Below are 21,791 nucleotides of genomic sequence, written 5' to 3'. Positions count from 1 at the left end.
TTATATATATGATTAAACTAACAATAATTAAAATAAAAGCAAAGTAAGTCTATCAAATTAGTAACGACTACATTTAAGTTACCGTTTTTTATTTAATTGCAACTTGATTCTGATTTTGTACGAATGCTTTTCTGAATCACCCGTCCCCAAGGGGTTAAGGGATCGTATAACCACAGAGATGCCAACTGCTCCGGGCACGCCAAAATAATTTTAAAAAAACGGTAAATAACTGCTAAGTAAATTTTGCAAATACTTGACTATTTTGCTTGCTTTTTAAAAGGTATAGCATGACTAAAGTATACTAACTAACTAACTAATCATATTTTACAGAGTGCCTATCCCCTAGGGGATATCTGCTCTTTCATCGCATTGAAATAAATAATGGGTGGGGCGGAAAAGGGGGGTGCCTAGTCACTAATAACAGTATATTAAAATAAAGAAAACAGTGTATAATCTGGGTTAAGTACGTAGGTATATCACAATTGAACATATTATAAGTACAAGTGAAAATTAATAAATGAAACAAGTGAAAAATTATTTACAAAATATTTACAAACATTATTTACAAGAACTAAAGTATTATAAAGTTGTGAATTATATAAGCCTACGAATTATTTAGAAATAGTGGAGGATCAAAATCTACTAAATAGAATTTATTGAACCAAGAATCACAATTGATAAACTACCACTTTAAAATATATATTTGCTGTTCGGAGCAAGTTGGCATCTCTGTAACCACGTCACGAACCCTGTTTCAACAAATGGAGTCATTTGCAAGATAACAAATGTCTGCACGAACAGTTCGACAACGTTTGCAGCTGCATGAGCTGTCAGCACAGAGAAAATAGCTTTGGCTACCCTTGACGCTGCATCGCAGGCAGGAATGCCTCCAATAGTGTGATCAACGACGAAACTGGACGCAGGAATGACATGACGTAGTCTTTTCAAATGAATCCGGGTTCTGTACACAACATCAGGATGTGGCCGCATCTGTCTGTCCTTGGCGCATCGTGGAGAACACCCATTGGTAGCTTGCATTCGACATCGTCATGCTGCTCCATCACCTGGAGTAATGGTATGGGGGTGCCATTGGATACGCGTCTCGATCATCTCCTTTTCGCTTTGCCGGCACTTTGAACAACAGCCGTTACATTTCTGATATGTTAGGGTCAGTTGCTCTTCCTTATCTTCGAGGCCACTATAACGCTACATTTTAGCAGGACAATGCACGACAGCATATTGCGCGCACTTTCACCTTCCTTGGCACAGAACATGTTCGAATGTTGCCTTGGCCGTAACGTTCTCCTGATCTCTCACCAATTGAAAACGTCTCGTCAATGGTTACCGAACAACTGGCTAGCCGCCGCTCGTCGGTCACTACGGTCAATGAATTGTGGCATAATGTTGAAGCTGCATGGAATGCTGTACTTGTCCATGCTATCCAATCTCTGTTCGACTCGATGTCTAGGAAAATAACTGCTGTTGTTGCTGCCAGGAGAGGTTGCTCTGAGTACTGATTCCTCAGGATCGATGCATCCAAATATCCTGAAAATTTAATCGCTTGTTCTTCCAACTATAATGTATGTGGCCAATAAATATCATTCTGTTATTTGCATTTATTCTTGGTGCAGCAATTTTAATGGCGAATAAGTGAATTTAATTATTTTGCAATCTTTTTCCATAGCATATACTATATTAATTTCAATTATTTCTTCAAAAATCGAAAAGTTAGGAAAAATGAATGCTTCAACATATTTCCAGAAATGTTTCAGCTGAAAATTTTGATCAAGTTTTGAGTTTTTAATTTTTAAAGCAATCGTAAAAGTGAAATTTGTGTTGTGACGTTCATATCATGAATATCATAAAACGGAATCTAATTTGTTTGTATTTTTTCAAAATCCCAATTTAGTAAATTTTTTTTTGTTTAAAAAATCATAGTAATGATTCAGCTAGTGTTTTTCGAATCGAAAATAGTACCAGTTTTTAAGATTTTAACAATTTACGGTTGATAGATTTTGTTAAATGGACGCTGTACAGAGAGGAAAATAATTCATGGCAAATTCAGCGTTTCGCACAAATTTAAAAAAAAATTTAACGAATGAAAGAGCTACCGTTTCACTGCGCTTTAGGCACAAGAGTAACTCCAGAAAGTAGGCGTTTCATTCTTTCTTACTTTTTTTTTTATTTCTTTATATACCATCTATGCAGGCTAAAGCGGTGACGCTATCATATCAATAGGTTCATACCTACATAAAATATCTATGAACATATAAAATTTACAGGTCCTGTAATGAAGTAAATTGTATCATCATTGTATATGATTTAAAAGAACATTGAATTCTACCTATTTATATATAAGTAAATTAAAATTCTTAAAATATGCTCGGGATTCCATTCCTAGTTGAAAATAAAAATATACCTAAATTGCAATCAATGACATTTTTAAAAAAAGATTGGATTCCGATGAACTGTATAAAAAGTTACAACAACAAGCGTTCGTTACTCTCGACAAAGGATGAGTAAAAGCACCGTAACAATGTTTGTTTTAAAATATATTAATCGCACCACCAATTATATAAAATAAATTTTTTAATATAATAGAAATTCCCCAGCCTTGTCATTATTTCGATTCATTGATTTTTGTTACGATGAATAATCTAGCCATATCGCAATCCATGAAACTGTTGGGTCGCGATGAGTTAGTTTGAGTAGAGTACCTTGCTATCACGTTCACGCCTGGGTGGGTCATGCTAGATTGTCTCATCGGCCGGTACACCGGAGTAAAAACTGGTAACAAATAAATTTCATTTTCTAGTTTTTTCCCGGGAATAATAAAAATCCATAACTACCAATTGTTTTAACGGATGCAATTTTTAAATTCAACTGCGACATGATAAATTTCCTTACAGTGAATCGTTATTGTTGAGAATTGATTAACTCCTCCCGAATATTATCTAATATTGAAATAGTTCACCTACCAGTATTTTCTCCTTTCCGTCTCGCTTTCAGGCGCAACACCCGGCGTGAACGTGTTAAATTTGTTAGAAATACAAATGCTGTTGGCAAACTAGAACCATCTACCCAAAATCGTAATTGTTATTATATATCTGCATATATATAAATAAAGTTCAAAATGTAAAAAAAGCATGGAAAAAATTACTCAAAAATTAAGAAAAAGGGGGAAAAAAATTCATTTAAATCCGGAAAATAAAAGATATAATCTCGTTTACATCTTTTATTTTCCAGATTTTTATTCAATTTTTTCTCCCTTTTTCGGATTTTTCTTTATCCCTTTTTTATTGTTCTGTAATTATTTTCATGTTTTCTCAATAGTATTTGGAACTTGTATGGAGTATTACATGTGTCTGGCCACCACCATATCACAAGGTTCAAACCTACATCAGATGTGGTGTAATGAACATTAAAAATTTACAGGTCTTGTAATACTGTATTTAAGTAAATTGTATAATCATGGTATATGACTTTAAAAAAAAATAACGAATTCTACCTTTTCATGTATTGAATAAATTTCTTATTAAAATTAAAATTCCATGTTATGTTTGGGATTTCCTCCCTCGTTTTATAAAAATAATAATCCTTAATTGAATCCTATGAAATTTTTGATGAATGATTGGATTACGCAGCCGTTCATTGACTACATACTATATATTGACTATACATACTACATTGACTATATATTGACTGCAAGGTTTCGTTACTCTCGCCAAAGGATGAGCAGAAGCATCGTAACAGTACTTCTTTAAAATATATTAATCTTTTTAACATATTTAAAACAAGTACTGTTATAGGGCAAGTAGATTTTGTTAAACGGACGCTTCTCCGCGGAAAAAACATTTCATGCAAATATTCCGCACGATTATTCCGCACACGTTTAATTTAAAATAATAAAAATTTAATTATACAAAGCGTCTTTCTTCTTTTATTTAATTTTTTTCAATCTATTGTGGGTGTTATTTAAAGCGATGCCACTATCATCAAATATCAAATGTGAATGAACATTTAAAATTTACTGGTCCTGTAATTAAGTAAATTGTATCATCATAGTATATAATATAAAAAAAGAATTGAATTCTATCTTTTAATATATTTGATAAATTTTTTACTAAAATTAAAATTCCAAGTTATATTTGGGATCTCATCCCAAGTTAAAAAATAAACCTAAATTGCAAGCTATGAAATTTTTAATAGAAGATTAGATTGCATGACAATTTATAATAACAAGCATTTGTTACTCTCGTCAAAGGATAAGTAAAAAAAAAGCACCGTAACAGTACTTTCTTTAAACTATATTAATCACATCACCTATTAATTATCTATAAACTGTTTAATTTAATAAAAATCCCGTGATTGTGTTGCCGTTTCGTTTGTAAAATACCTTTTGTCTTTATCCAGCCTATATCGCAATCCATGAAATTATTAACAATAATTTGGATGGCGATGATTACCATTACCATGTTAAATTGTTAGAACTACAAATACTGTTGGCAAGCTAGATTCATTTACCCGAAATCGTAATTCATGAAATTATCAACAATGATGAATTGGATTGTGATGCATGAATGACAAAGTAGGTGCAACCGTATGTTTTATTGCTCTCGAGTCAAGATTGGCCAAAAGATGCATTTTTAAAATCATTATTGAGGAAATAGTTCCTTAAAGCCTCATTAAACTTTATGCTATTGCAATATACTCTTCTTAAGCGGACAATATCGTCCTCGAAAGGATCTCACTTTGGTTAACACGTTGAGTGCCACGCTAATTCTACATGGCTTGACAATCTTACTTACTTACTTTATTTAAAAACAGCTGGGCACCTGGGCCGCGTAGCGGCCCCTATCCCATTCATCATGAAACTACAAAAATGAGTTAAAAACATTTTGAATATAAGCAGTCGTTGTGGTAGCTTTACAATAATATTACCATGATTAGAGAAAATACAAACTTGAACAGAGATATTTACAGTAATTGCCATGAAAATATGTACAGAAAATATAACGTTGATTTGAAAAAATTACAACTTGAACAAAGATATTTACATTAATTGCCATAAATATGTACAGAAAATTGAATATGAGCATTAATAAATGATGATTATGTATATACAAAAGTCGTGATTCAAGAACGTGAAGATTTAACATAAATTTTCGACAAGCCTTAGTGGCGCCATCTAGTATGCTCAACTTTAATTTGAAAGGGCAGTATGCAGTATTTATTTATAATCTGTATGGAAAATTAGAGTTCTGAATAATAATAAGAGTTCAAATAAAAGTTCAAATCAAGAAAAAAAAAAAAGATGTTACTGTGCAAGAGTGGCTTCCCCCATAATCCTTTGAAACAGTTGAAGCACTTCTTGATTTTTTAAAAGTTCTTGCAATTCTTTAATTATTGTAACCAGCCTTTGAGCAAGTCCTGTTATTGTTGGTGGTATGGCACGTGTTCCCCTCCTGCGGGGACGGGCTCTGCACCCCGTGTAGTTGGCTGTATGAGAGTCTCCGCAGTTGCTGCACTTAGGTTGTGTATTTTTATCTTTTTGGCACTCGTATGATCGGTGTTTGGCGGCGCACTTTACACATCTTGATGGTGAATTACATGATCTTTGACTGTGGCCAAATTCTTGGCAGTTGTAACACTGGATTGGATTTTGCCCGCCTCGGAACCTTTCAATACTGACCGGGATACTTTGTATATTGGTGATAGAGAAAATTTGTCGATTAACATCTGTTTCTGTGAGAATTGTAAGAAAAAGTGGGAGGAGCCTGTAGGTCCCGCACACTTTTCTCTTAAACTGAATTATCTTTTGCGTTATGATGTCTGACTTCGCCAGTTGCTGGGAGATATGATCAGTACAGAATCCAACTGGAAGACCACGAATAAGAACTTTTATATGCTTAATTGGTTGAACTTTTGCTGGAGTTGTGGGTGGATCTACAGTTGAACTGGAATCCTCCTTGGGTGGGGCTACGTCAGTATCAGATATAGATTCAGATGGTTGTAAGGAGGTGGCGGTATCTATCGGTGAAAAAAGTTTACTATTCGTGGTCATGATTAGATTTGCTTCAGCTTTTTTGACATTATTTTTCTTTTTCTTCTTCTTTAAAGGGGGTTCTGCAATATTTTTGGTTGAGCTTTCTGAATCTGTGGTTGACTCATTCCCCGTCTGTTTCAAAAGTTGGCCTCCTTCATAAGTTTTCATATCAATGACATCAATTGGTGTTGTCGGTATTTCGGGCCTATTTGGCACAGGCATGAGAAACTGCTCCAATTGATTTAGTTTCTCAAGTAGTTCTTAATTTTTCCTTTCATCTTCTTTAATTCTCCTTCCCATGTCTGTTAACTTTTCAGCCATTTTGGTTTAAAAATCCGAGCATTCCTCATCCGTCGTTGAGCCACGTGCACGTCTTTCGGTCAGCCGCTTTCCGCCACGTCCGTGTTGGTGATACGTAGCCATTGATGCGTGATTGCGAATATTAACTTCAGCAGTGATGTTAACGTAAATTGAAAGCTACTATATCGGGCAGAATCGTTTAACTTAACTTGCATCTACTCATACTCTTAAGTTAATTCAGAATTAGAAAAACGTACATGATTGCAAGAGTATGAAATAGGTATTACTCACTCAAAAGACACCAATGATAATCCGAAAGTCGCAGTTTTTCAAACCAACATCTGGATCAAGAAAACGCCGGTCGGGATGACAAGCATGACATCTTTTTCTTTTCACAAAAGTAATATCACAGAGCCTAAGCTTCCCGCATGACCTTATTACCTTTCGGCACCGCATGTCGGCTTGACAATCTGGCGAAAGAGGTGAATTATATAAATCTACGAATTATGTAGAAATAGTGGTGGACAAAAATCTACTAAATTGAATTTATTAAACCAAGAATCACAATAATTAAGTAAATTTTGAATAAATTTCCTGTAATTCCATAGGAGAGTGTAAATTTTATAGTTCTATATCATGTTATACGCTGTCAGCCAGCTGTTTTTCGCGGCCTATGTGAAAGGTCAGTGGCAGCAAGCGGTGGCAGACGCAGCCTAAATGTAATTTCAGTGTCAGCCACCGGTGGTTGCCGCAGCCTAAATGTAATCTCAGTGTCAGCCACCGGTGGTTGAGGCGGTCTAAATATAATTTCAGTGTCATCCACTGGTGGCTGACGCGGCCTAAATGGAAAGTCCAGTGTCAGCCACCGATGGCTGACGCGGCGCTCAACGTGCTAAATTAGGGAATTTAATGAGGTAATTGATTTTTTTTCTATTGCTCAGAGAAATTGCTATTTTACATATTTTCGTATAGCGATTCTTTCAATAAGAAAGAGTCGTCCCATAGGCCAGTTTTTTTTCCCATGAAAATTTGAACATTTTCCTTCATTTTGCTTGATATGACTATCAGGTTGTCTGGCATGATGACGGTCGATTCACGGTGTTGACCACATTGCTGTTGCTTACAAAATTAAAGAGGCTTAACGTCAATGACTCCCAACGACCAAAATGAAACTAGCATGGTTTCTTTACTTTAATCAGTTTTTACAAACAAAAACATTAACACAATTACTCAGTTATTGTATGCATTGCTTGAATGGGTTCGATATGAATCATCGATTCCTTTCGCCCCAATTAAATTTGGATTTTTTTACAGTTGCTTTATTTGACTATCAGTTTGTCTATCTGACATGCCAGACTATCTGTCAGGATGGCGGTCGATGCGCAGTGCTGACCACATTGCTATTTAGTGACCACATTGCAGTTGGTCACTAAATTGAAGAGGCTTTATGTCAGTGATTGCCAACGTCAAACATCAAACTAGTATGAATTCTTCACTTTAATCAGCATTACTCAAATAAAATTATTGACACAATTCTTGAGTTATCGTACGGATTGCTTGAAGGGCTTCGATATTCTCCTTGTTTCTAAAGTAGCAGGCAGCCTCATTTTTTGTGGCGAGGGGAGTTCTTTCTACAGGTAAACTATACAAGGTATTCAAGCAACTGTTAGAGTGGAATTGTGACTTAAGTGGGACAAGTCGCATCGAAGTATGCGACCTGTCCCACTTAAGTTACGTTTACGATGCGAAGTATTATGACAGAATTAGCTATTAAATAAATATGAGAACGGACTGAGAGAGGTCGCAAGAAAAACTTGCATGACTTAAAGGAGACATGCTGTAAAATGCATCCCATGAGATTTTCAAACCATCAAACTTTCAAGAAATTTAAGATAATAATTAAATCTTCAATCGGTTTCTCTGTACAAGCAACAGTTTTTGTGTAATTTAATAATATCAGAATTTTTTGAAATTTTCTCGAGTGAATACTTAGTGTCCCCCTACCCATTCTGCTACGCAGGGAGTGGTAAAAAGAATTTCAAAAAAGTCAGATATTTAAAATTTAATTTCTCAGGAACTATTCAACTGATTTTACTCCAATTTTGTATTTTGTCATGTAAAATTATATTCCTTAAAATGATGCAAAAAATTATACACATTACAATTAAAATTTTTTTCCGACTATTAACCCTTTCGCGCCGACTGTCACAAATACGTGCCAGCATAAAGTCGTATCAATCAGGGAAAACAGATAAAACTGGTAATCAAAGTATTTCTTTAGCAGTTTATTTGTGTGTGGAGTTATAATTGTTTGATTTATTTAATTCACCATTACTTTGTTCAAAATAAAACTATTTAGTTATACTTTGATCTAATATTGATTATATATATGATCAAACTAACAATAATTAAAATAAAAGCAAAGTAAGTCTGTCAAATTAGCAACGACTACATTTAAGTTACCGTTTTTTATTTAATTACAACTTGATTCTGATTTTGTATTAATGCTTTTCTGTATCACCCGTCCCCAAGGGGTTAATGAATAAAATAATTAAAAAAAAATATTTACTAAAATTTATTTTTTATTGTATGGTTTTATCTTTGGATAAACGAAATGTATGATTCCATGCTAAAAAATTTTAATTAATTTAAAATGTTCTCGAGATATAGCGAAAAATGCAAAAAGTGAAATTAACATTAAGGGATCCAAACTTTGGAGTGCTCTCCTGACCAAACTATTGGGACCATATTTCCTGGATTATATTGTAACTTCCTTCATTTTGGGGGTCAGAAATCCAAATCTGTCTAAAAAAGGTATATTTATTCAGAGAAAGTGAATTTTTATGTCTGATTTCGTTACTTAAAATATCGTCCGCACTTATTGATTAGCATATTTGAAATCATCCCCTCGAGCCTATAAAATTGAATCCCTGATCGTGAAGATCCGATCATTAAATCAAAAGTTTTTCAAGGGTGGTCCTTTTTTTTATTTTTGCGCACTGACACATAAATAAATAAAGACTAATAAAAAAATACCACTTTAAATTCAGATATGAAGCTACCCCACCCAAATTAGGTAAGCTTAACTGCAAGTCAAAGCTAAACTACTTGTTAAATGCATCAAAAATTGGTTCCCTGAGTTACCATATACCTAATGAGCATTGTTTTGGAGTAAAAAGTAGGCGTTACTTCTGATAGTATATTCAAGTATAAGCTTTATTAAAATTCCATCACATGTAGCGTTCTAACAGTTTTCCAAAACATGCACTTGAAACACCAATGATTAATTCATCGCTTAATTATTGAAATAGAGCATAAAAGAATTAATTGTTGCTCCTAAGACAAAATCTTTTTTTTTATGATTATCTTGTATAATAATTTCAAATTAAAATACCAGTAAAATAAAAAAAAACATTTATTTAATATTAATAATTTTTATATATATTTAAAGAATTTCATCACGAAACATTTACGCTACATCGCGTGACTTGCAATTTGCAGTCTGCCAGGTGTAGCATGAGTAGAATAAATAGTCTACATCGCGCCCTGAAAATTGATTAACACGTTCACGCCGAGGTGACCCACCGGTGGGTCATACTAGATTGTTTCATCGGGCGGCGCACCGGAGTAAAAACTGGTAACAAATAAATTTCATTTTTTAGATTTTTTCCGGGAATTATAAAAATCCATAATTACCAATTGTTTTTAACGGATGCAATTTTTACATTGAATTGCTTCTTCGCCGTGATATATTTTCTTGCAGTGAATTGTTATTGTTGAGAATGGATTAACTCCTCCCGAATATTATCCAATATTGAAATAGTTCTTCTACCAGTATTTTCTCTTTTCCGTCTCGCTTTCTAGCGCAACACCCGGCGTGAACGTGTTAAAAAAAAGTATTCGACACTTCTGAAAGTTTTTTTTAATAATCAATAACACATCAAAGTTGATTTCTTATCCGTTGAACAGAAGAATGTATGATAACATTTTAAATAATACTATTTGTTTTCAAGCTTAAATAGTGTTTTGTCTCTTTGGCCTTGTTCTGACGCTTAAATCGCTGTTGAAACTGAAATAAGAAAAATACTAGCGCCATAAAGCAGATTTGTGGCAGCTTAAAAAACTTACAGCTTAACATTTCCAAAAAAATTTTTTGCTCCAATTTTCTTCAATTATTCTGCTGTTAGAGGTGCCAGATTGGGAGGTCACTGCACTGCAGGTCTCTGAGATATCCCAAAATATCTTGTTATTTGTCTGATATTCAGTAAACTTAGACGATTGTTTAATTTGCCGAATGCGTTGCAAATTAGAATTTCAGCAAATAAACTGCAATTTAACAAAATCTATTCTTTTCAATGTGCTTAAAGTGAGCATTGTCTTAGATTTTTTTTAGCTAAGTTAAAACTACAAAAAATATTATTCATTTCATTATAGGAGAATAAAAATTGAGCATTTAAATGCTAATTTCAAGAAATAAAAAAAAAATGATTTGGTAAATTTCGAAACCATAAACTTCGCAGGTATCAAATTATAATTTTCTTTACGCCATTAAAATACTCAGTCATAAAAGTTCGCTAAATTTCACACATAAAAAAAAAATCACATTTTTTGTCGTCCATCTGTTAAATTTTAGCAAAAGAATTGCGGTTTTTTTTTTTTTTTAAACTTCTGAAATTGTTTTTAGCTTAGCTAATTTTAAATCGATAGCAATTTATGAGAGTTTTCTTTACTTGCGTGAAATATTTAGAGGGACTTGAGATTTCTAATGATTAAGAACACGAATCCACCATTCTTCATGCTGAAAATTCCAAAGTTGGAATTTATTTGGTGAATTCAGAATTCCCGCCATCCAAAAATATAAGTCTGTGTTTTTCATGGAATGCCAACATATATTTTAAAGTCTAACACTTCCACGTCTGATGGTTTAAATTAATAAATAAGTAAAAACGGCCGCAAAATTGTAAATAATTAAAACTGAAATATGTGAATCTGTGGAATTTAGCTGTAAAATTTTCGGTCGGTGTAAATAAGCAATTAGCGAACGTTTAAATTATTTTAATAATTTACAGAAAATGGGTTCTAAAATAGTTAATTAATAAGAAATAATATAATTTAATAAAACACTTGGAGTACATTTTCATGTTTTTTATTATTATTTATAATAGAGATAATTGTAATTTTATAAATGAGGGTAAGATATGCATTTGCAAATTGAATTCATCTCAGAGATACGATAAAGTATTTTTTTTTTAATATTTTTATAGATAAAAATTAAAATTCACAAGTCTATGGACATTTTTCATCACATTTATAATATTTGTAGAGCAAGCAATATCATATTTACAAAAGAAACTTAAAAAAATTAATTTGAAATTCGTTGAGCATCGGAATCGTTATCCTGTCAGTAGTTTTCTAGTGATAAAACGTCAAATAGATAAAATTTTTATAGGTAAAAATTAAGGTTTAGTTAATTTTTATAGGTAATAATTGATTTTTATCTCTAAAATCAATTATTATAGATAAAAATTGAAATTCACTGGTCTATGGACATTTTTCTTCATATTTATAATTTTGATAGAGCAAGCAATATCATATTTACAAAAGAAAACTAAAAAAGAATTAATTCGAAATTCGTTGAACATCAGACTCGTTATCCTGTCAGTAGTTTTCTAGTGATAAAACGTCAAATAGATAAAAATTTTATAGGTAGAAATTAAGGTTTAATTAATTTTTATAGGCATTAATTGATTTTTATCTATAAAATTAATTATTATAGATAAAAATTGAAATTCACTTGTCAATGGACATTTTTCTTCATATTTATAATTTTTATAGAGCAAGCAATATCATATTTACAAAAGAAAACTAAAAAAGAATTAATTCGAAATTCGTTGAACATCGGACTCGTTATCCTGTCAATAGTTTTCTAATAATAAAACGTCACATTTATTTTGTAATCATATCATTTTTGAGGCTTTGAAATTTTTTTTTTCATATTGCATTTATTTCTCAGAAAATTTTCATGTAAAATGTATTGAAATATCAGTATCTTGTATTGAAAATAAATTGTAACGAATATCTAAGCATGAGCCTCGATAGCTCTGGAGATAGGGCGTTCGACTCCCTAAGATGTGGCCTAGATTCAAATTCCAACTGCTGCCGGTTGATGCGAATTATGCCTCCGGATCGCATCGGCCACAATGCTGACTCAAAATATCCTCTGTGGTAGACGGATAGTGGGTTTGAATCCCCTTGCCGTCTGGCTAACCGTGTGGAAGGTTTTCCTCTTCGTGTAACGCGAATTCTGGTTAGTACCATAAAAAAGTCCTCTACGAAGGCAAGTTTGTCCCACTGCTTGATCCAGGAGTTTCCTTGTCTTCTGAGTTGGGTTCCAAATTCCAAGGCTATGGAGTTGAGTATTTGATAATCGTAAGCTCAGAACTAGGTCGGCTTCTCAGCGCTGGTTATGAAATAAAATAGAAGTGTCTAAACATATTCTTTCATTTGAATATTATCTTGCTGTATTTAAGTAAGTTAATCAAAATTTGAATTTATTTTACCATCCATTGTTCTTGAGACTTAACAAATTTCTCCACACTAATTTTTTTTTCCACTTGAGAATGTTTGCTATCTTATAGTGAAAATAAGCTGCAAAAAATATTGTTGTAGCTTCTTATCACTACGATGTTATCTTTCATTTGAATACTATTGCTGCATTAAAATAATTTTAAATATAAAATTTTTCTAAATCATGCAATATCGTGAATTATCCCCCTTCCCGCTCGTATGTGGATATTATTGAACATGTTAGTTGTCGTGCTTATCAATGTACGCCTGTTTGCAAATCCTCAGTCGCTGTGGTAATAAAATTGCAAATTTTATTTTATTATGCAAAAAGAAAGAATATAAAGCTTTGAATTTTTCTTGCCTTTACCCTTTATTTTACAACAAAAAGTTTGCATGCCATTATTTGTCGTTCAAATGACCAGGTAGTATTAAAATCAGTTTCCCACCTACAGTTCTTACTCTTTTTTTGATTTTCTTAGAAGTATAACAAAGTAGTTTGAGCAGCTGTCCGGATGTATTATAGTGCGTGCCGTTAGCATTATTTTTTTTCTTGTGTAAAATAAAAACTGAATTCAGTCATATTCAAACAGTAGGTGCTTGAAACAACATTATGAAAAGCTTCTTATTCACGCCATCACAGGAGGCTGGTTATCTAGTTTAGATTCCTATTGTATTCCGTTGTGCGCATTGGGTAATTTTCAAATCAACATTTAATTACTGTGATTAGTTCCATTAACACGTTGAATGCAACGCTAATTTTACATGATTTGCTCGTCTGGCCACACTTAAACTAACAACAAACTAAATTTGCAAACATACACAGATTTGGCTAGTTTATAAAAGGTTCAGCATGATATATCTGAAGAAAAAAATGGTGAATTATATATGCCTACGAATTGTTTAAAAATAGTGGTGCATAAAAATCTACTAAATTAAATTTTTTAAACCAAGAACCACAATAATTAAGTAAATTTTGAATAAATTTTCTGCAATTCCATAAAAGAGTAAATTTTACAGTTCTATATCATGTTATACGCTGTTAGCCAGCTGTTTTTCGAGGCCTATGTGAAAGGTCAGTGTCAGCAAGACGCAGCCTAAATGTAATTTCAGTGTCAGCCACCGATGGCTGACGCGGCACTCAAGTGTTAAGCAAGAATTTATAAATTTTTATTTATAAATTATTTTGATAAAAATAATAATATGTATCATAAATGTGTAAAATCAGGCATGATATTCTTCGACTTATGGTGGAATTTCCGACTTCTAGAGGAACATATTACTTTATTATCTTTAATCAGATTTATGTATAAAACTTAACAGTTTGTGGGACACTCAATGTACAGTGCGGGGAAAAACGAACTACCCTGAATAACTCTTGCTCTAATGAGCAGATTGTCTCGTTCTTGAACTTTCTATTAATGGTTCGATCTCAAATATGCTAAATGATTAGGGCAAACAATACTTATACGAAATCAGTCACAAAAATGAACTTTCTTGGAATAAAGATACCTTTTCTTCGATGGATTTCTGACCCTAGGCCAAGAATTCGACTTCTTCCACATAAATACATCACACTCGTTTATATTCTTACATCCATTCATAGATCGCAATTTTGACCTGAACCAGAGAACGATCAATCTCCAATCCCCTAGAGGTATAATTTGCAGTGGGAACGTGGAAGACTTTGTGACCCGACAGATTTAACGTATGGGGAATCTTCGGCCATTCGGCTGGAATCAAACTCCTGTACTCACGAACGTGAGTCCAGTGCCCTACCAACCCGGGTTTACCGTACCCACCGATGGTAATAAATGTCACAAATAAAAAAGACTCGTAAAATGCACATAAAATTTCATTTTTCGAGAGTTAAGCAAATTCTGCATTGCATGTAGGTAAAGTATTAGAAACTGAGACAAAATTAAAAGAGTATTAAATTTTTGGTAACTTTTTTGCAATATTTTTGAAATAATAGTTTAAAATAAGCTTCAGCAATCACAATGATAGCTACACGTCTGAATGCCGATACTTCTTCTTGCAGCCTGCTCTACAGATGAAAGAGAAATGATGTCTTCTTGGGGAGGTCAGAAAACAAATAAATCCTCATACGAGCGACACCAATTTATAAAAAGATAGTATATAGTTTGTCTAAAGTAAGAACTCCCCAGCTATTCATCTGGACCAGTGGGGGTAACTATGGTAACGAGGTATAACTAATTGAAGTAGGGGTGAGGAGTTTAGGACTGGCTTTAGCTCAAGTTAGAGAGAGAAAGGGAATTTTTTTCTTTAGTCTAGAGTGAAGAGAGGCTACCCTCCCTAAAATGCGCTATTCTTGCTTCCATAGCAGCAGACTTTGTGGAGGGTGGTGTTTTTACCGTAGACAAACTATAAAGGGTGTTTCTGTCGCAGTTACACATTTTTAACGATATCCCTTCGATTAACAATCTAGTAATAGTAAATCTTCTCCAAAGACCTAAAAAAAAATAACAATTATTATTTCTTTTAATACTAGAGGGCTCCGCCCCCTGCTCGCTGACGCTCGCCAACCCCCGGAGAATTGCTTCGCAATTCTTGCTTGGTTTGCTTCGCAAAACCAAGAATGCTTTGATTTCATATATTTCAATATTAAACTGAATATTAACTGTTATCATCGAAAAGAATTAATTTTCTTAAATGCAGAATAAGCAGTGTGTCAATATCAATGTCACTTTTTTTCGTTGACTACAGTTCCTTCTATGNGTTGACGCAGCCTAAATGTAATTTCAGTGTCAGCCACCGATGGCTGACGCGGCGCTCAAGTGTTAAGCAAGGATTTATAAATTTTTATTTATAAATTATTTTGATAAAAATAATAATATGTATCATAAATGTGTAAAATCAGGCATGATATTCTTCGACTTATGGTGGAACTTCCGACTTCTAGAGGAATATATTACTTTATTATCTTTAATCATATTTATACATAAAACTTAAAAGTTTGTTGGACACTGTCTATGTACAGTGCTGGCAGATGGTAATAAAAATCACAAATAAAAAAGACTAGTAAAATGCATATAAAATTTCATTTTTCGAGAGTTTAGCAAATTCTGCATTGCATGTAGGTAAAGTATTAGAAACTGAGACAAAATTGCAAATTCTGCATTGCATGTAGGTAAAGTATTAGAAACTGAGACAAAATTAAGAGAGCATTAAATTTTTGGTAACTCTTTGCAATATTTTTGAAATAATAGTTTAAAATAAGCTTCAGCAATTACAATGATAGCTACACGTCTGAATGCCGATACTTCTTCTTGCAGCCTGCTCAACAGATGAAAGAGAAATAATGTCTTCTTGGGGAGGTCAGAAAACAAATGAATCCTCATACGAACGACACCAATTTATAAAAAGATCGTATATAGTTTGTCTAAAGCAAGAACTCTCCGAGCCATTCGTCTGGACCATTGAAGGTGACTATGGTAACGAGGTATAACTATTTCAAGTAGGGGTGTGGAGTTTAGGACTGGCTTTGGCTCAAGTTAAAGAGAGAAAGGGAATTTTTTCTTTAGTCTAGAGTGAAGAGAAGCTACCCTCCCTAAAATGCGCTATTCTTGTTTCCATAGCAGCAGACTTTGTGGAGGGTGGTGTTCTTACCGTAGACAAACTATAAAGGGTGTTTCTATCGCAGTTGCACATTTTTAACGATATGCCTTCGATTAACAATCTAGTAATAGTCACTTACTAAATCTTCTCCAAAGACCTAAAAGAAAAATAACAATTATTATTTCTTTTTATAAAATTAATATTTGTACAAATGTGACGACCATTTCACTAAAATTTTGGAATTGCATTTCTTTTTTAATCTTTCAAAATCTGAGTAAACTTAAACATCAACTGAATACAAGAAATTATTAAAAATTTTACAATTTTATAGTTTATAGTTTTACAGTTTTACAGCTGATCCAAATTTGGGTTTACGACTACTAATAACTAGCTTAACTCGGCCCCGCCGCTACAAGGGGGCATCCGGGGACAAACCGATAACTCGAAATGCGGGCAAAAGTTCAATCACATAAGCAGCACTTACGTCTACTAATGTTAAACTCCGTAGCCTAGTAATTTGGAACCCAATCCAAAGGACAAAGGAACTCCTGGATTAAGTATTGGGAGAAATTTGCCTTCGTGGAGAGCTTTTTGATGGATTCAACCGTCATTTGCGTTACACGGAGAGGAAGACCACGAGAACCACCCACGGTTAGCCTGACGACAGGGGGACTCTAACCCATGATCCGACTACCACTGAGAATATTTCACGTCAGCACTGCGGTTAGTGCAAGTCGGATCCGAAATTCGCATCTACCAGCCATCGCTGAGATTCGATCCTGGTTCCGCTCATTGGAAGGCGAGCGCCTTACAATGAGTGAAACCGGGAGAGGTATGAGAGCCACGATGCACATGAGCCATCGTGGCTCTCCTAACAAAGTGGATAAAATTTATGTCATTTTGCTGCATAACTGGCCAAATCCGACAGAAGTTAAAATGCAAATTCGGCCAGGTCTATATTTGTCGAAAGTCGTTTTTAAGCCAGATTTTGGTTTTTCTCCTTCTGTACCAAATTACTGGCTGCATTTGAATACTTTGGTACTGGTTATTGATCCTGATTATTTAGTGGTTTTGTTTGAACATTTTCCAGAGATTTCGTTATGGTATCAATTAATAATATTTAACTTACTTACCAGGCATTCCCACCTTAAATCAGTACCAAAGTAGAATTTTTTCTCGTTTTCTTTTTTTTTTTTTTGGTGAATGAAATTATGATGAATTTATGAGAGAAAATAGTTAGACTATTTTCTCACATAAATATTTAAATAAATAATTTAAATATTTCCTAAATTTTTAAGGACCATAAGAATCTTTTAAGCTGCAGTTGTTTAGTTTGAATCAAATAGAAATTTTAAGAAAAGTTAAATATATATATATATATTTAAGAAAAGTTTGTTCCCTAATGATGATGGATATAAAACTTTTTTACTCACTTTCGAAATTCTCTTTTAGCTAAATATGCAAAAACAACAACTAGTATCAGAATAGAAGAAATGACCAAAACTGCTACCAACCATCGATTATAATCTGAAACAAATAAGAAGATGACGTTTTAATTTATTAAACATAACCTGAAACAAAAACTTCATAAAAATTAGTTTTGCTTTACACTGTCAAATAGGGGATTTTTATTAATTTAGGACCTAAATCCTCAAAATCCTAGAAATCTAAACCTCCTCTTTTTTTAAAAAACTGTTTGATCAATTTTCCAATATTGCGTAATGCCATTAATGTTTGGTGCATTATTGCCGATTCTGGCTCTCTTGCGCTTAAACTTAATATTCAACTAAATGCATTTCAGTGCAAATACATCTGGATATAATACATCTGGACATAAAAATGGATCTTACATTAAATTTCGTAAATGTATTAGGAGGACCGGAAAGTAATGCCGTTTTGGTGCATTAAATATTCGTTTGTCTTAAATACTAATTCATTTTTTTTTTTTATCTATTTCGATTCATTTTCGATCCAGCATTGGGAGGTTGTGGCTAACGTGGGTAAATACATTATTGATTAAAAATAAAATCTTGATAACAAATATTAAATGCACCGAAACGACATTCCTTTCCGGTCCCCCTAATAGTTGAAATAAACTAAAGACTAAACAGGCTATCAAAAGTCATCTGAGTTAAATACGCCATTTATAAAGTAAAGTAAGCATCTATTTACTAGGTAAATATACATTTTAAAGTAGGTAATAAAACATTGATAAGTAATATTGAGTTCAGAAATACAATAAATAAATACAACAGAAATACAATAAAGAAAAATTTAAGACTATTGCTGATTGTCTACGATCAGCGATACGAAACGAAAAATCTACGATACAATTCACGCAACCTCTAAGCACTTAAACGACACTTTAAAGTTCAGTGTAGCACCTCATGGGAACTGTTAGTCTTGCATATTTTAAACAAACTCTTTTATTAACTGGGAATGTTATCACTTTTATACGCTAGGCCAGTGGTCAGGACAATGGCAACTTATGACCAAGCAGATCATCAAGTAAGTTGTATTAGATAATCCACTCTAACGTTTTTATTTTCTGTTTACTAAGATAATACATCAACATAATCCAAATCAGAAGTCATGTGATCCACCAGTCAAAAAATCAGTGGAAATTTTTTTTTTGTTGAAAAATGATACATTTGAATAAAAAAAACGTTGCCGATCATTGTGTTAGAGATAGATATACATTCACTCGAACTCTCTTATCTTATAACAAGCCCCGATTTAAAGAGAAGCACTTGGTACATTGTTTAGTTTTGTGGAGCAGAGCTCACTTTTAGCGAACGAACCTTCAGTTTAGCGAGCAATCAGTTTATGCAACTAAAGATATTTTCAGTTTATGCTACTGCAAACCATACAATCAGTCATAAATTCAGGAATTACGCACAAATGATGTTTACATTTAACATCCCGAAGGCAATTGAAAGCTAGCAATCAGTCATAAGTCCAGGAAATACATACAAATGATGTTTCCATTTAACATCCGAATGCAACTGTAAGCCATGCAATCAGGCATAAATTCAGGAAATACGTGCAAATGATGTTTCCATTTAACATCCCGAAGGCAACTGAAAGCTAGCAATCAGTAATAAGTCCAGGAAATACGTGCAAATGATGTTTCCATTTAACATCCCGAAGGCAACTGTAAACCATGCAATCAGTCATAAATCCAGGAAATACGTGCAAATAATGTTTCCGTTTAACATCCCGAAGGTAACTGAAAGCTAGCAATCAATCATAAATCCAGTAAACATGAGTAAATGATGTTTTGGAATACGGGCGATTCTCACGAAATATGACAATTCACTGTCCCTTTCTAGATCTAATACTATAATACTAAAAGAACTTTTTAGAAGAAAAAAAATTAATAAATGGCATTGCTGTTAGCATTTTAAAATGATTTTGCACAAGCATTGACTGTTTCGTATAGTTAAAAAATTTAATTGAACTTCAAAATGTCATTTTCCTGGTAACAATGTTTCCAATAATAACTAACTTCAAAACTTTCCATAAATTTTTCAATATCTAATTTTTTTTATTGCAACCGGTGTAAGCAATTCTGGAATATACGCAGAGGGTATTACTTACAAAAACTTCGTTTAAAATAATTTTTTCTATCAATAATTTGTTTGTCCCAAGAAAATCTATCATTTTCCTGGCTACTTTTATTTAGTGGTTTATAACCAAAATTGATAGAGCCAGCAATCAATGTCTTATGTTAATAGACTGATTAGATGCCCTCCTATATGGACATGGACATGTCTTGTTACATGAATAAAGAACCAATTTTCTGGTTCAAAATCTATTTCAAAAATTTTTTCAAGGTGAGTAGGTTTTTGTGTTGTTATTTTCCTGGCTTCTTGAAATAATTAATAACATAAACTACATAGATTTATCTGAGTTATTGTAAGAAATCCTGTTGTTTTCTGCAAAATATAAACGTCTCAGGCTAAAATATTAAATTAAAGTTATATTCTATAAAATGGCGAATTTGTCAGTATCCTGGCTTATGAATTCTAGATCATTGAAGTGTTACCAGAAATTTTTCTTAACTGCTAATACTGTAAAGGATGGAAAGCAATTATTAACCTAATACCAAGTTTATGTAAGATTGTAATATGCTTGAGAGTAATCAAAGTTATTTATTTATCCAATGATTGATTATTATACACAATTTCCTTCCGTACATATCAGCAACAAAAAAATTTTGATTCTTCCTTCAGTGGATAAAAAAAATTAATTTAAGCAATTTATGGTTCATCTAACACATAGGTTCCCAAAGTGGTCCATAGGAGACCACACGGGGGTCCATGTAGACGTGAAAAGAAAACAGGGGTTCACCAGTTGTAAGTGGGGGTCCACGAAAAATTTTCTGGTTTTCATAATAAAGACCAAAAATTTTGGCTTGGATTTACCTATCAGCGTAGGCAGATAGCATCATTCACTAGGTATGTACTCAAAAATATTCGAGACTCAGTTCAAACACAGAATTGAATAGAACAATAGATAATAGTACAAGTGTAAACCACGTGTCGAGACTTGCAAAGTGCCGCCTGTGCGCTCGCTCGCATTTAAATACCCTGCATGATGACTTCAAAAATAGATTTGAAGATATTCTAACGATGGAAATACCACCATGGATCATAACCCCATTTGATAAAACGGAAGAGACGAATGTGGTATTACAAGAGGAGCTACTTGAGCTCAGCACCAACGAGGAACTGAAGGTGAAATTTAAAAAAGGCTATCAAACTTTTTGGCTGCTGACAGAAATCCCCGAAAAATATCGTGGGTTGTGGGAAATTGCGAGAAAATTTTTGATAGCGTTTCTCTCGCCATATCTTGTCGAAAGAAGTTTTAGTGCTGTTACCAACCTGTTAACAAAAAAAAGGAGCAGATTGAACATCACAGAACGGGGATCACAGATTACTTCTTACAAAACTGAAGCCAAATATTGATAATTTGCTGTCAATTCATCAACTACATCCGTCTCATTAAAAGTATGACTATTTTTTATTGTTGATTTACATTTCAGAGTTTATTGTTGATCTTTTGTCAATTGTTGATTGCTTGTAATAATAAATGTGCATTAATTTTGTATTAGCACAAGTATTATTTTAATAAATAGGACACAAGAAAATGTGCTACTTTTTTTTCTTCTTAACACCCCCAATTTAGGGTGATATTTTTTTGGAATTTTTGGAATACAGTAGAAATGTAACAGCAGGGGGTCTACCGAAAATAGTAAAACTTTGAAAGTGGTCCACGAGAAAAAAAAGTTTGGGAACCT

General features: G+C 33.2%; 1 protein-coding gene and 1 long non-coding RNA gene across 2 annotated transcripts in view; one reads left to right on the top strand and one right to left on the bottom strand.

Moving 5' to 3' along the window:
- LOC107453025 (uncharacterized) overlaps nt 1–21,791 on the top strand; it is a 188,618-nt gene that overhangs the window by 53,255 nt on the left and 113,572 nt on the right. The gene's annotated exons all lie outside the window — the stretch shown is intronic.
- On the bottom strand, nt 15,954–18,024 carry LOC139426434 (uncharacterized). The gene is made up of 2 exons (XR_011637689.1): nt 17,923–18,024; nt 15,954–16,646 (listed from the first exon to the last, which is right to left on the bottom strand). It is a non-coding gene; the product is annotated as an uncharacterized lncRNA (long non-coding RNA).

Source organism: Parasteatoda tepidariorum, chromosome 9 (assembly GCF_043381705.1).
Source record: "Parasteatoda tepidariorum isolate YZ-2023 chromosome 9, CAS_Ptep_4.0, whole genome shotgun sequence".
Lineage (NCBI taxonomy): Eukaryota > Metazoa > Arthropoda > Arachnida > Araneae > Theridiidae > Parasteatoda > Parasteatoda tepidariorum.
This window is presented reverse-complemented; position numbering and strand designations above follow the sequence as displayed.